The following is a 12,603-nucleotide window of genomic DNA, read 5'->3' as shown; positions in this document are numbered from 1 at the left end:
TACTATCTCAGATCACACAGCTGTTTCATGCACTCTCAACTGGTCCTCCACGTCCAAGCCTAGACACTGGAAATTAAACAACTTCCTCCTCCAGGATGAATCCTTTCTCTCCCATATTAACAAGGAATCGAGTGCTTTCTTTGATACAAACATTTCATCGGATATGGACTTTTCCATTGTTTGGGAATCTTACAAAGCACGGCTCCGAGGCGAAATTATTAGCTACTCGGCTCATCAACTAAAGAAGAGAAAATCCACATTACATCAGCTGGAACTAGATATTCATTCTTATGAGACTCGTCTCTATGACTGCCATAATCCTTCTCTATATAAACATTTACAACAACTTAAATTTCAATATAACGAAATTTTTAGTTCCCTTGCTTCAGCTACAATTTTCCGTCTTTCAGCCACTTATTATGCTTCCTCCAACAGGGCTGGTCACTTGCTAGCCACCTACCTCAAGGGACGCCGCTCCAAGCACCGGATCACACATATCAAATCAAACAACTGTCAAATTCATACTACCACCAAAGACATCTTGGATGACTTTCGATCCTTTTATGCAGATCTCTACACCTCCGAGACTACCTCGTCGACTGACACTATCCAAAATTCTCTTCACTCTCTTGAATTACCCTCTCTTACAGAATCTCAGCAAAAGTCTCTCTCTCAACCAGTTTCTTCTGAAGAAATCACCCGAGCCATTACTTCACTCCCGACTGCTAAATCTCCTGGACCTGATGGCCTCACAGCAGAATTCTACAAATCGTTCTCTCCTCTTCTGACACCTCACCTTCTCTCATACTTTCGAAGTCTCCTGGCAAACTCGTCTACTCTGCACCGCTTTCTTGAAGCGAACATTGTTGTTATACCAAAGCCGAATAGAGATCACCAACTTGTGAAGAACTATCGCCCTATTTCATTATTGAATTTAGATTACAAAATTTATGCTAAAATTTTGTTTTTTCGAACGGAAACTATTATATCCAAACTTATACACGGAGATCAAGTTGGTTTCCTGAAGTGTCGGTATGGAGCTGACAATACCAGACTCCTATGCCATGTACTCCATTCCACTCTGTCGACCACTAGTTCTTCAGCGCTAGTTTCTCTTGATGCAGAGAAGGCGTTCGACAGAGTGGAATGGCCATACTTATTTGCTGTTCTTTCAAAATTTGGTTTTCCAAAACCTTTCATCCATATGATATCCCTACTATATAATTCTCCCACTGCTAGAATCATAGTAAATGATGACACCTCACCTCCATTTACACTCCATAGAGGCACTCGACAGGGATGCCCCATATCCCCATTATTGTTTAACCTGGCCCTCGAACCCCTGCTTACTTCTATTCGAAATTCTTCAGATATCAAGGGTATCACAATTGCAAATATAGAATTTAAAATATCGACCTATGCTGATGACGTTTTGCTGTACCTTTCAGAACCGGAGACCTCCTTGTTTTCACTAATCCGACTTATTAATTTCTTCTCCACACTCTCAGGATACAAAATCAACTGGGACAAAACTGAAATTATGCCTCTTAATGATTTATGTATCCCCTTCCATATTCCCTCACAACCACTCACTTGGATCACCTCGGGTATTAAGTATCTGGGTTTAACATTTGATAGGGATTTGAGATCCTCTACACAAATAATCTCCTCTAAACTCATTGCTCAGATCAAAACTACTCTTTCAGCATTGTCTCCTCTCCACTTGTCTTGGTGGGGAAGGTTAGATACTATTAAAATGATGGTGGTCCCCAAAATCACATACGTCTGTAATATGTTTCCCCTTTTATTTCCTCCTTCCTTTTACAAACAGATGGAGTCCATACAATCACACTTTCTCTGGAATGATAAGCCTCATAGAATCTCCATACAAAAACTGAAAGCCCCACCACACTTAGGTGGTTAATTTTCCTGACCTCCTCTACTACCACAAAGCATTTCTTCTCCGTCAAGGAGCTGAATGGATTTCCTCCTCTCCTTCTCTGGACATACCCAATTGGTTATGGTTAGAATCTTCTCTTGTATCTCCTTTTCCTTTAATTAGACTGATGGGCACAGCTAACCCTCCTCACTTGTCTAAAAATCCCATTCTGTGGGCAACGTATAAAGTTCTCACTGAACTTGATCAGCAGTTAGAAATTCCATGGAACAAATCTGCTTACTGTCCCATATGGTTCAATAAACTCATCAGGATTGATGGTCAAACGATCTCATGGCCATTTTGGTATAATCACTGCATATGGGATATAGGATCCATCTGCCACACGAATGGGACCTTCCTTACTTTTTGTTAACTGATGGATGACTTTGCGATTACCAAGTCGAATTTCTACCGTTGGTTACAGCTAAGGTCTTCGGTTAAAAAAGCTGGCCTTACCTCAGCAGTATTTTCACCCACCCCTACCTTAGTCACGCTTGCCAAACAATATTTAGCATTGGGCCATACAGCCTCCCATTTCTATAAATGCCTAAAGTCCCTCTCACCTTCTCCGTTATCCTCCCTACAGTCCTCCTGGGAGTCTGATCTAGAAATTTCGATTTCTGACGAGGCCTGGGCCTCCATATTTAAATCTACTTTTCACACTTCTCGCTCCGCCTCCATTCTTCAACAATCATTCTTTCTGCTTCATAGAGCCACTTGGACCCCTATAAAATCTCATCGTATCAACCCCTCCTTCTCTAAGAATTGTTGGACCTGCAAATCAACTGAAGGTACTTTGAAACATCTTCTCTTCTCCTGCTCTTATATCAGTTCTTACTGGTCCTCCGTATGGGGTACGGTCTGTTCTATATTTCATATAGATATTCCCTTGACATACCAGATGCTTCTACTGAAGTCTTTCTCCTTAAACGATAGGATCCCTGACCCTGATTATTTTCTCCTGGATCTTTTACTTTCCTTAGCTCTTAAAGTTCTCTTATCTTCATGGAAAGACTTATCCAAAGCTTCACACTCCCAATGGAGGAACCTGGTTTGTTCTACTTATCGGATTGAAGCGTACTTAGCTAAAGCTTCAAACAGGTTTCTCCACTTCCAATCCAAATGGAATTCCTTGAAACTGTATTTACAACCTAATTTGTCTTGATATCTCTGCTTCCATTTCTTATTGTTTTCTTTTACTTTTTCTTACTCTCTTCTCCTCATTTCTGTTACAGTAATTTGTATTGTTTTATGGATGACACTCTACTTATTTAGTATACATTGCTATACCACATTTTTGTTGTCTTACATAGATTCATGCTTGCTGGTATTTTTTGGATGCCAATATTAGTTACAAGGTACGCTTATGTTCCAGTTCTGCGTTGTTAATTGTCAGAGCATTCTTTCATATCCTCAAAATATGTTTGCTCGACCTATTGTTTGCTCGACCTATTGTTTGCTCGACCTATTGTTTGATGTACCTCAGATTCATTGTGTTTTTGCTATGTTCATCCATATTCTGTATTTTTGTAAAACTTTAATAAACAAACCTTGACTAAAAAAAAAAGAATTGGTTCTTGATTCACCCCAGTGAATCTTTAACCAATCCCTACTATTTGGGACTCCTACATCCTCCAATTTCTCAGTAGTGAAACACTTTTAAAGAAAAGAAAACTCATTTCTGTTCTCTAGCTAGTAAGAATTGTTGCAATTGAATTGGATCCCAAAATACATATTCAATGTCTTGTAATTTAACAAGACATTTACATGGAAATTTTAAGTAAAATGATGCCTCAAGAGCTAAAACTCTTGTTTTTAATTTTAAGAATTCTTTTCTTCTTAGTTGCGTAGCTCTAGAGACATCAGGAAAAATTCTAACCAAATCGCCACTAAATTTTGTCAACCTATTTTTAAAGTAAAGTTTCATTATTAACATTTTATCTATCTCACTCATGCATGTTATTACCAGTGTGGACCTACTCTTGATCACATCCTGACTATCTTCCAGAGCTTCTAATGTAATTATAAGCTATAAATTCTCCAGGTGATGAGGACCCTCAAGCTATGTCAGCTGAAGACTTTCTCTGAAAGCCAGAAGTCCATTTTACCAAGCTTGACAGGCAGCAGCAACGTCCCTAAATCACAGATGCTGGTCCCTAAGTGGTTCAAGGATGCTGCCAGCGACTGCTACGCTTGGTAGAAGGGAGTTCTGGCCACTTTTGGAGGTCCTCAGCTGGTGGTGCTTGGGGATCCCCACTAGCTACAGCAAGGTCAGCAAGTACTTCAACACTAGAGAAATAAAACCAGAAATTCATTTCCTTTTCTGCTAAACAGAATACAAATAAATACATCTGCTATATACATTTCCCAAAGCCAACATATTTCAGTCAAATTCCTTTTTATTACCTTTGCTGTCTGGAAATTTATTTTTCCATCAAGTCAGTTCCAGTTTCTCTTTTTTTCTGCATTTCTTCTTCTCTCCTCCACCCCCATGTACAACATGTTTCCCTCTCTTTCCCCCCTTGCTGCAAAGGGAGTGTGAATGGAAAGAGGGGTGGGAAAGATGGGCCCTGGATGCCCTCCCCACCTTTACTGCCAAGTGCAACATTTCTCCCTCTCATCCCCTGGCTCCTGTACAGCATGTTTTGCCCCTCCCCACCCACCCCATGCCCAACAACATTTCTCCTTCTATCAGCCCTCTCCAACACCATTCTACCTCTCTCCTCCCTTCCCTCCACCACCTTGCCCAACATTCCTTCCTCTTGCTTTCTTTTCCATCTGTATCCCACCCTTTCCTCTCCAACACATCCATTATTTCTCTCTCTTCTCCATAACTATCATGGCCAACAATTTTACCTTATGTACACCATTTCTTTCCCTCCCACTCCACACAACTTTCTGTTTCCAACCCCCAGCCTGTGCAGCATATGTTTCCCCCACACACACACACAAAAGCGGGATACTGTGGCATTACCTCTCTCTCCAGCTCCCAACTCTCCCACCGCTGAAATTTTAAATCTTCGGAAAGCCAGTAGTGGCAATGAAGTGAACCTGCTGCCATCAGCCTGCCCCAGAAGTCTTCATTCTGCAGTGACTTCCTGTTCCCACATAGGCAGGATGCTGCAGAATGAAGGATTCCGGGGCAGGTCGACTGTAGCAGGCTCACCTCGTTACCACTGCCCGAAGATTTAAAATTACAGTGGCAGTGGAGGAGGTAAGTGGGGGAGTCGGGAGAGTCATAACTTACTCTTCTAACCTTTGACCATCAATTTTTTTTTTGGGGGGGGAATATGGCCCCTGTGCCCCTTCCCATTCCGATGCCTATGCTTCCCACTTCCCTACACCTCGGTCCATGCAGAGGTAGATCTCTTTTTGGCTTGAAGAAGAGTGGAAATGACTTGTTCCGAAAAACCCTTACGCCTCAGCCGCGACCGTTCAAGAGCCAGGCCGTAAGACCAAAGTGGGACGGATTTTCCATGTTGATCGGACCCTGAGTGAGTAACTCCAGAGTCACCGGAAACGTCAACCAATCACCTGTCGACAGCCGGATCAGGTCCGCATACCAAGGACGACGTGGCCAATCCGGAGCTACCAGGATCACCCTGCCCAGAAAGAGAGATGCGATGCAACACCCGACCTATCATCGGCCAAGGAGGAAACACAAAGCAGACAGTCCGGAGGCCATGGAAGAGCCAACGCGTCCACCCCCTCTGACTCCCTCTCTCTGCGTCTGCTGAAGAACCGAGGTAGCTTCGCATTGCAAGTCGAGGCCATGAGATCCATCTCCGGAAGACCCCACTTCCGCACCAGCAGAGCGAATGCCTGAGCGGAGAGTTCACACTCTCCGGGATCTAGAAGATTTCTGCTGAGGAAGTCTGCTTGAACATTTGCCTGACCCGCAATGTGCACTGCTGAGAGAAGAGGAACATGAACTTCCACCCATTGAAACAGGACCAGTGCCTCGCTGGCTAATTGAGGACTTTGGGTACCTCCCTGCCTGTTTATGTACACCACCGTCATGACACTGTCCAAGAAGACCCTCATTGGACGGTCCTGAACCATGGACTGAAACTCCAGAAGCGCAAGCCTGATCACCCTCAATTCTAGCATATTGATCGACCACTGGGCCTCCTCCTGCGCAGAGGATTGAAGGCACTGAACCCCCCATCCCAGAAGACTTGCATCCGTCATAACTACGACCCAGTCCGGTGTCGCAAGCGGCATGCCCTTGAACAGATTGACCTCGTCGAGCCACCAACGCATGCTGAGGGATGCTTGAGAATTCCATCAAAGATGCCGGTCGTAGTCCTGAGACACCGGGGACCACCGGGATGGAAGAGACTCATGGAAGCGAGCCCATGGCACCACCTCCAGAGCCGCCACCATCGAACCCAGAACTTGCACATAATCCCAAACCCTCAGTCTGGGCGACTGGAGAATTAGGCGAATCTTGAGACTGCAACTTCTCTCCCCTTTCCCTGGGTAGAAACACCTTCCCCAGACAAGTGTCGAACCGCACTCCCAGATGCTCCAACAATTGGGACGGGGTAAGAGAGCTCTTTGGAAAGTTGATGATCCACCCCAAAGACTGAAGAAGGGAAATCACCCTCTGTGTCACTGCCACACTATCTTGCCTGGAAGACGCACGGATCAACCAATCGTCCAAGTAAGGATGCACCCAAATCCCCTCTTTCTGAAGAAACGCCGCCACCACTACCATCACCTTCGAAAAGGTGCGTGGTACCGTGGCGAGACCAAAAGGCATCGCTCGAAACTGATAATGCTGGCCTAGGATCGCAAACCGAAGAAACCTCTGATGTGGAGGCCAGATTGGAATATGCAAGTAAGCCTCTTTTAGATCGAGGGACGTAAGGAACTCCCCTGGTTGAACCGCGGCAATGACTGAGCGCACCGTCTCCATACAAAAATGATGGACCTTGAGAAATTTGTTGACCTGTTTGAGATCCAGCACTGGCCTGACCGATCCCTCCTTCTTGGGCACCACGAAGTAAATGGAATATCTGCCGAGGTCCACCTCCTCAGGGGAAACTGGAACACAGCCCCCAGATCCAGAAGGACTTGAAGGGTGAGCTGCACCGAGTCTCGCTTGGTGGCCCTATTGCAAGGGGATACCAAGAAAGAATCGGCGACGGGAGAGGAAAATTCTAATTTGTAACCTTCTCGAATAATGTCCAATACCCACTGATCGGACGTTATCTTGGCCCACTCCGCCAGAAAGGAAGTCAGCCGCCCTCCAAGGAAATGGCGGAAGGGTCCGAGACCCCGTCATTGTTGACTGCGAGTTGCAGGAGCATGGGCTGGCTGAACTGTCGGGGATTTCGCCGCACGAAAGGAATTCTGTGAAAAATCGAGGCCTAGAATTAGAGAAAGAACCTTAAGAGGTCTGAAAAGACAGCTTTCCCGGTCTATACCTCTTAACATCCCGGAAGCGAGGTCTGGTAGAGGAGGTCTTCAACGGGGGTCTAGGCCTATCCTCCGGCAACCGCTGTGTTTTGGAATCACCAAAATCCTTCACCAGCTTATCCAAATCCTCACCAAATAACAGATGACCTTTAAAAGGGAGTTTCACGAGCCTAAGCTTGGACGCCGCATCCGCCGCCCAATTACGGAGCCACAAAGATCTGCGAGAAACCACGGAAAGAGACATTTGTTTAGCAGAAGCACGAATAATATACAAGGCATCTGCCAAATACGCCAAACCTGATTCCACATCCGCCAATTCGGAGGAAACCGAAATTCCAGACTTCATCATGTTATCCGCCATCAGTTGAGACCATTGCAGACAAGCACGCGCAGCATATTAACTGCAAACCGCGGCCTACAAGGTAACCGCTGCAACCTCAAAGGACATCTTAACCCTTTCAGGACCAAGGGACATATTTGTCCCATAACTTTAAAATCCTATAAATTTTGATTGGGATAGTCTACAGTTCTAAATTTGATATGTACGGATTCCATATGATACTGCCTTTATGTAAACAAACTGGTTCCGACATTCATTCATTAGCGTCGTTGCCAGATTGACGAGAAGATTCACTTGGCACACTGTCCATAAGCCAGAAGTTTGATTTAAAAAAAAAAAAAATAATGATATTTCACAAAAAAAATCAATTTTTTGGCATCTGCAAGCCCTTTTTACCATAAAAATGTCGTCAAAACCACAAAAATTGGCCTACGATCCTTATGGTCCTGAAAGGGTTAAGCGAAGATTCAATCTTCCTATCCTGGACATCCTTCAGTGCAACACCCCTCTCAACTGGCAAAGTAGTCTTCTTGGTGACTGCGGCCACCAACGCGTCTACCCTAGGCTGCTTAAACTTCTCCAGTTCATTCGGAGCAAGAGGGTACAACTGCCGCATGGCTTTCGTCACCCAGAAACTGGCCTCCCGCGTGTCCCATTGCGTCGTAATAAGCTCTTGCATAGCCTCATGAACCGGAAAGGATCTAGGCGGCTTTCGCATACTAGCCATAAGCGGGTTCGAGGACCCAGACACCAGTGGATCCTCCTGCGAGATGTTCAATCCTTGCAAAGCTTTTGAAATTAACGAGGAAAGTTCCTCCCTGTGAAAAAGACGGAGCGCGGTAGGCTCATCAACATCCCTACCCAGCATCTCCTCCACGTCCACGTCCGTCCTCTCTCCCTCTTCCAACAAGTCAGGAATAGGCAGAGACAAGGGGGAGACTGAGGTAGGGTCCCCGTCATCTGCGGCAGCCAGTCTGCGACGCTTCGTTGCCTGAGACTGCACTGGCGGTGAAAGAGCTGTAGTAGCAGCAGTAGGGAGCAAATAATTAGTCAAATTCGGGGACAGTGCAGGCTGAGAGCTCTGCAACAAAAAAGCACGGTGCATCAGCGTCACAAACTCTGGCGAAAAAGTGCCCTGCAACAACCCTGTCAGCCCGGCCTGCAGCGTGGACTTGAACAAAACCGCGTCATCCACCAGCCAACAGCCGCCGAACACTCCCCAGATGCTGACGCACTCTGAATCGCAGCGGGCCCAACCGCGAGGCAAGAAGAGCTCGACCGCGCCTCTTCAGCACAGGAAAACTGCAACTCCCCAGCCGGCATTATGGACTCCTCGGCCGTAGCGTCCGCGCATCCGGCGGCGCACAGCCCCAACGGTGTTCTGCGCTTCCCACACCACTTAACCGCCCCTGCCGCCATAGGATTGTGTCCTTTTTTTTTTTTTTCCAAAGGCAAAATAAAAAAACACAACGCTGCACACCCAAAGTACCAGCAATTCCTCAAGCAACACCAAACACCCAGAGCCAGAAATTCCTACTCACCAAACACTGCACCCAACACAAAGGCAGAGAAGGTATGGCTGGCAGTTGTAAGTTGTAAGCTGACTAGAAGAACAGCACAGCTCCACACTGTGAGGCTTTTTTTTTATATAAGGAAAGAAGAATACTAAAAGCCCAAAATCACCCCCTCAATCCACCGGAGGGGAGGGTGGAGCAGGAACTTGGGGGGGCCCTGGTGTAAATCCCAAAGCTGGCACCGCTCAGCCAGTCACCCCTGTCTACCTGAAGAGAAAGACTCTCAACAGAAGAAATGATTATTCCTCAGAACTTTCACCAGACACAGCCAGAATCCAGGAGCTATAAGGATAGCTACCAAACCTGCTGGGAGATAGAGCATACTGGATATACAGGAGGAATGCCAACCTATAAGACCACCTGTTAATCAGTTTCACTATCTACACCTGCTGATCGATGTGTGCTATCCCACTGGTCTCTGGATTCATCTGCTGCTGTGCTAAGGAATGAAGGATTCCGGGGCAGGCCGACTGTAGCAGGCTCACCTCGTTGCCACTGCCCGAAGATTTAAAATTACAGTGGCAGTGGAGGAGGTAAGTGGGGGAGTCGGGAGAGTCATAACTTTGACCGTCAATTTGGGGGGGGGGGAATATGGCCCATGTGCCCCTCTTCCATTCTGATGCCTATGCTTCCCACTTCCCTACCCCCCGGTCCATGCAGCATCTTTTTCCCTCCCTTCCCACACAATTCCCAAGTGTGTACTACCTTCCTCTAGGTACAACTGCACTCACTCTCTTCAGACCGCCGGCAGCTTTCCTTCCTACAGATGGCCAGCGGCTAAGCCTTTGACACATTTTATATTAGTGGGGGCTTCCTTCCGAAGCAAAACATGTTAGAGGATGGCTTCCAGGTTAGCCGCCGGCCACATGTAGGAAGGAACGCCAATGGTGGCCTGAAGAGAACGAGTGCAGCTGGACCCAAAGGCAGTATACCCACAGGAGCCCCAAACTAACTACTTCCAGCCCACAGACTCTGTGGGATTCCCATTACCCCTGTTCCTGTGCAGCTCTCTAATTCAATGGTGGGTTGAATTCAGCCCATTAGCTGCCCCTGTTTTAGTTTGATTTTAGGAAGTTTCCTTCTATGTAAACCCTCACACACACACACACACACCTTACTTCTGGAGGAACTTTGCATGTACAATATTCCTCACCACCTACATGACATGCTGGGCATAATTCAGCACAGGCAACAACAGCAGCTCTGTTCACTCTCTTTTCTCCCACCAGCTCAGGGATCTCAACGTCCCTCCTTGAGGGCCGCAATCCAGTTGGGTTTCAGGATTTCCCCAATGAATATGCATTGAAAGCAATGCAGACACAGATCTCAAGCATATTTATTGAGGAAATCCTGAAAACCCGACTAGACTGCAACCCTCAAGGAGGGACTTTGAGACCCATGCTCCATCTCTAAGCTCCAGTGGATCACATAAACCAGGGGTAGGCAATTCCAGTCCTCGAGAGTCGGAGCCAAGTCAGGTTTTCAGGATCTCCACCATGAATATGTATGAGATAGATCTGCATGCACTGCCTCCTTGAAATGCAAATCTATCTCATGCATATTTATTGTGGATATCCTAAAAACCTGACCTAGCCCTGGCTTTTGAGGACCGGAATTGCCTACCCCTGACATAAACAGTCTGGTCTAAATATACACGAGGAGGAAGTGACCTACTGTGCAGCGGGTCACTTCCTCCTTCTGCAGGAGCTCAGTGGGGGAGTGAGCAGAGCTACAATGGCTGAAAATGTGAAGAGGCCAGAAAAAAAGGTGAGCATGCAATGTGGAATAGTAAAAGGGCAAATTGTGCCAGGGTGATGGGGTTTGGGGACAGAATAAAGGGTGAATTTGAGATGGGAGGATTGGGGGGGGGGCTGAGTGAAGCAGTGAATGTACCATGAGGTGGGGGTTTGGGAACAAACAAAAAGGGGTGAATGTGTCATGGGGGGAGGCAGCAAGATGAAATCTTGCCATGGGAGCTGAAGGAAGGAAGGAAAAGATACAATGATAACTGGGGATTCAGAAGAGAATGAGAGGTACTTGTCACCTGGTTGGCCACTGTTTGAAACCAGGTTTAATGGACCTTCAGTCTATAACCAATATAGCAACTCTTATGAGGCTGAGATAGAATGGGAGAGAAGACTTTAGGGTCAGACAGAATTATGGGTCATGTTGGGATTTAGAGGGAGACAGAACTGCAGTTGGAGTGAGAAAAGGAACTGAGGAGGCCCAAGCCTGAGAAAGGAAAAGGAAGACAGATTTCAGGCCTTGTAATGGGGAAATTCCTATGCAAAACATAAACAATGCAGAATTTTCAGAGATCTTGTGCAGAATTTTCCTTTTTAGCACAGAATTCTGCCAGAACACCTACAGATATTAGCATTACAGTATTTCATATTTTAGATCCAGCCACTAACACTCCAGGTATCACCAGTCTTTCTTTAACTTCCAAAATTGATTTTTTTTTCTTCGAGTTTTATTATCTGTCCTTGGACCAGTTCCTAATTCAGCTCATTAGCTCAGAGTCACTTAGCATTTTAGAAATAATTCTTTGAGGTTTTATTTCTGCATAGAAATTCACAAAGAAAATATTTAATCTCTGGCATACAATTTTAAAAAAACGACAGAATAGTAGACCAATATACTTTTTATTTTTAAAGTAAATTATGCATCCACTTAAATCCATTATATACACACAAAATTGGGTATTTCTGCTTTCAAAAAATATATGTTCTTTATGATAGCGTCAAGACACTCATTTCTTTAAACAATAAAGCCAACACAAAGTAGACAACGGAGTCCACTGAGTTAAATTTATTAAGTTTAATCTTACATTACCCAGCTCCTATCGCTATGAGTAAATAACCCAAGCTTTCTTTATTCCTGATCCTTGGAGAAACGTCGAATACCAACCAATACCCATAGAGATTACGTTAAAAAAAAAAAAATATATATATATACACCAATCTATATATTCACTAGTCCGGTAAGGTCCTCCTTATCATCCCCAAGGAGGACCTTACCAGACTAGCAGAAAACAGATTTCTTTTTAGATCTGCAATTCATCCAGTCGCTAGGTCTTGAACACGAGTCGATGGCACTTAACTACTAGCGTGGGCTGACCTAGATTTTCCCGTACAAAAGGCTTCTTAGAAGTAACCACCGCGCAAAGCCAACGGGAAACACACAATAAGGCGGCGGCAAGAGGATTTTAAATCCAACGTTGATCCCCTATGAAGGCCGCGTCCCTTCCGTTTCTGCACCCAAATTCATCTTCACTGGCGAAAAGAACAGCTATGTCTCACGGCCGTCCCTCCCCCGTGCGCTTC

At 45.6% G+C, this 12,603-nt stretch overlaps 1 protein-coding gene across 4 annotated transcripts in view; it reads right to left on the bottom strand.

Moving 5' to 3' along the window:
• Positions 1-12,603, bottom strand: part of ZNF638 (zinc finger protein 638) — a 570,425-nt gene that overhangs the window by 467,211 nt on the left and 90,611 nt on the right. The gene's annotated exons all lie outside the window — the stretch shown is intronic.

Source organism: Geotrypetes seraphini, chromosome 1 (assembly GCF_902459505.1).
Source record: "Geotrypetes seraphini chromosome 1, aGeoSer1.1, whole genome shotgun sequence".
Classification (NCBI taxonomy): Eukaryota; Metazoa; Chordata; class Amphibia; order Gymnophiona; family Dermophiidae; genus Geotrypetes; species Geotrypetes seraphini.
The sequence above is the reverse complement of the archived record's forward strand: the minus strand, read 5'-3'. Positions and strand labels throughout refer to the sequence as shown.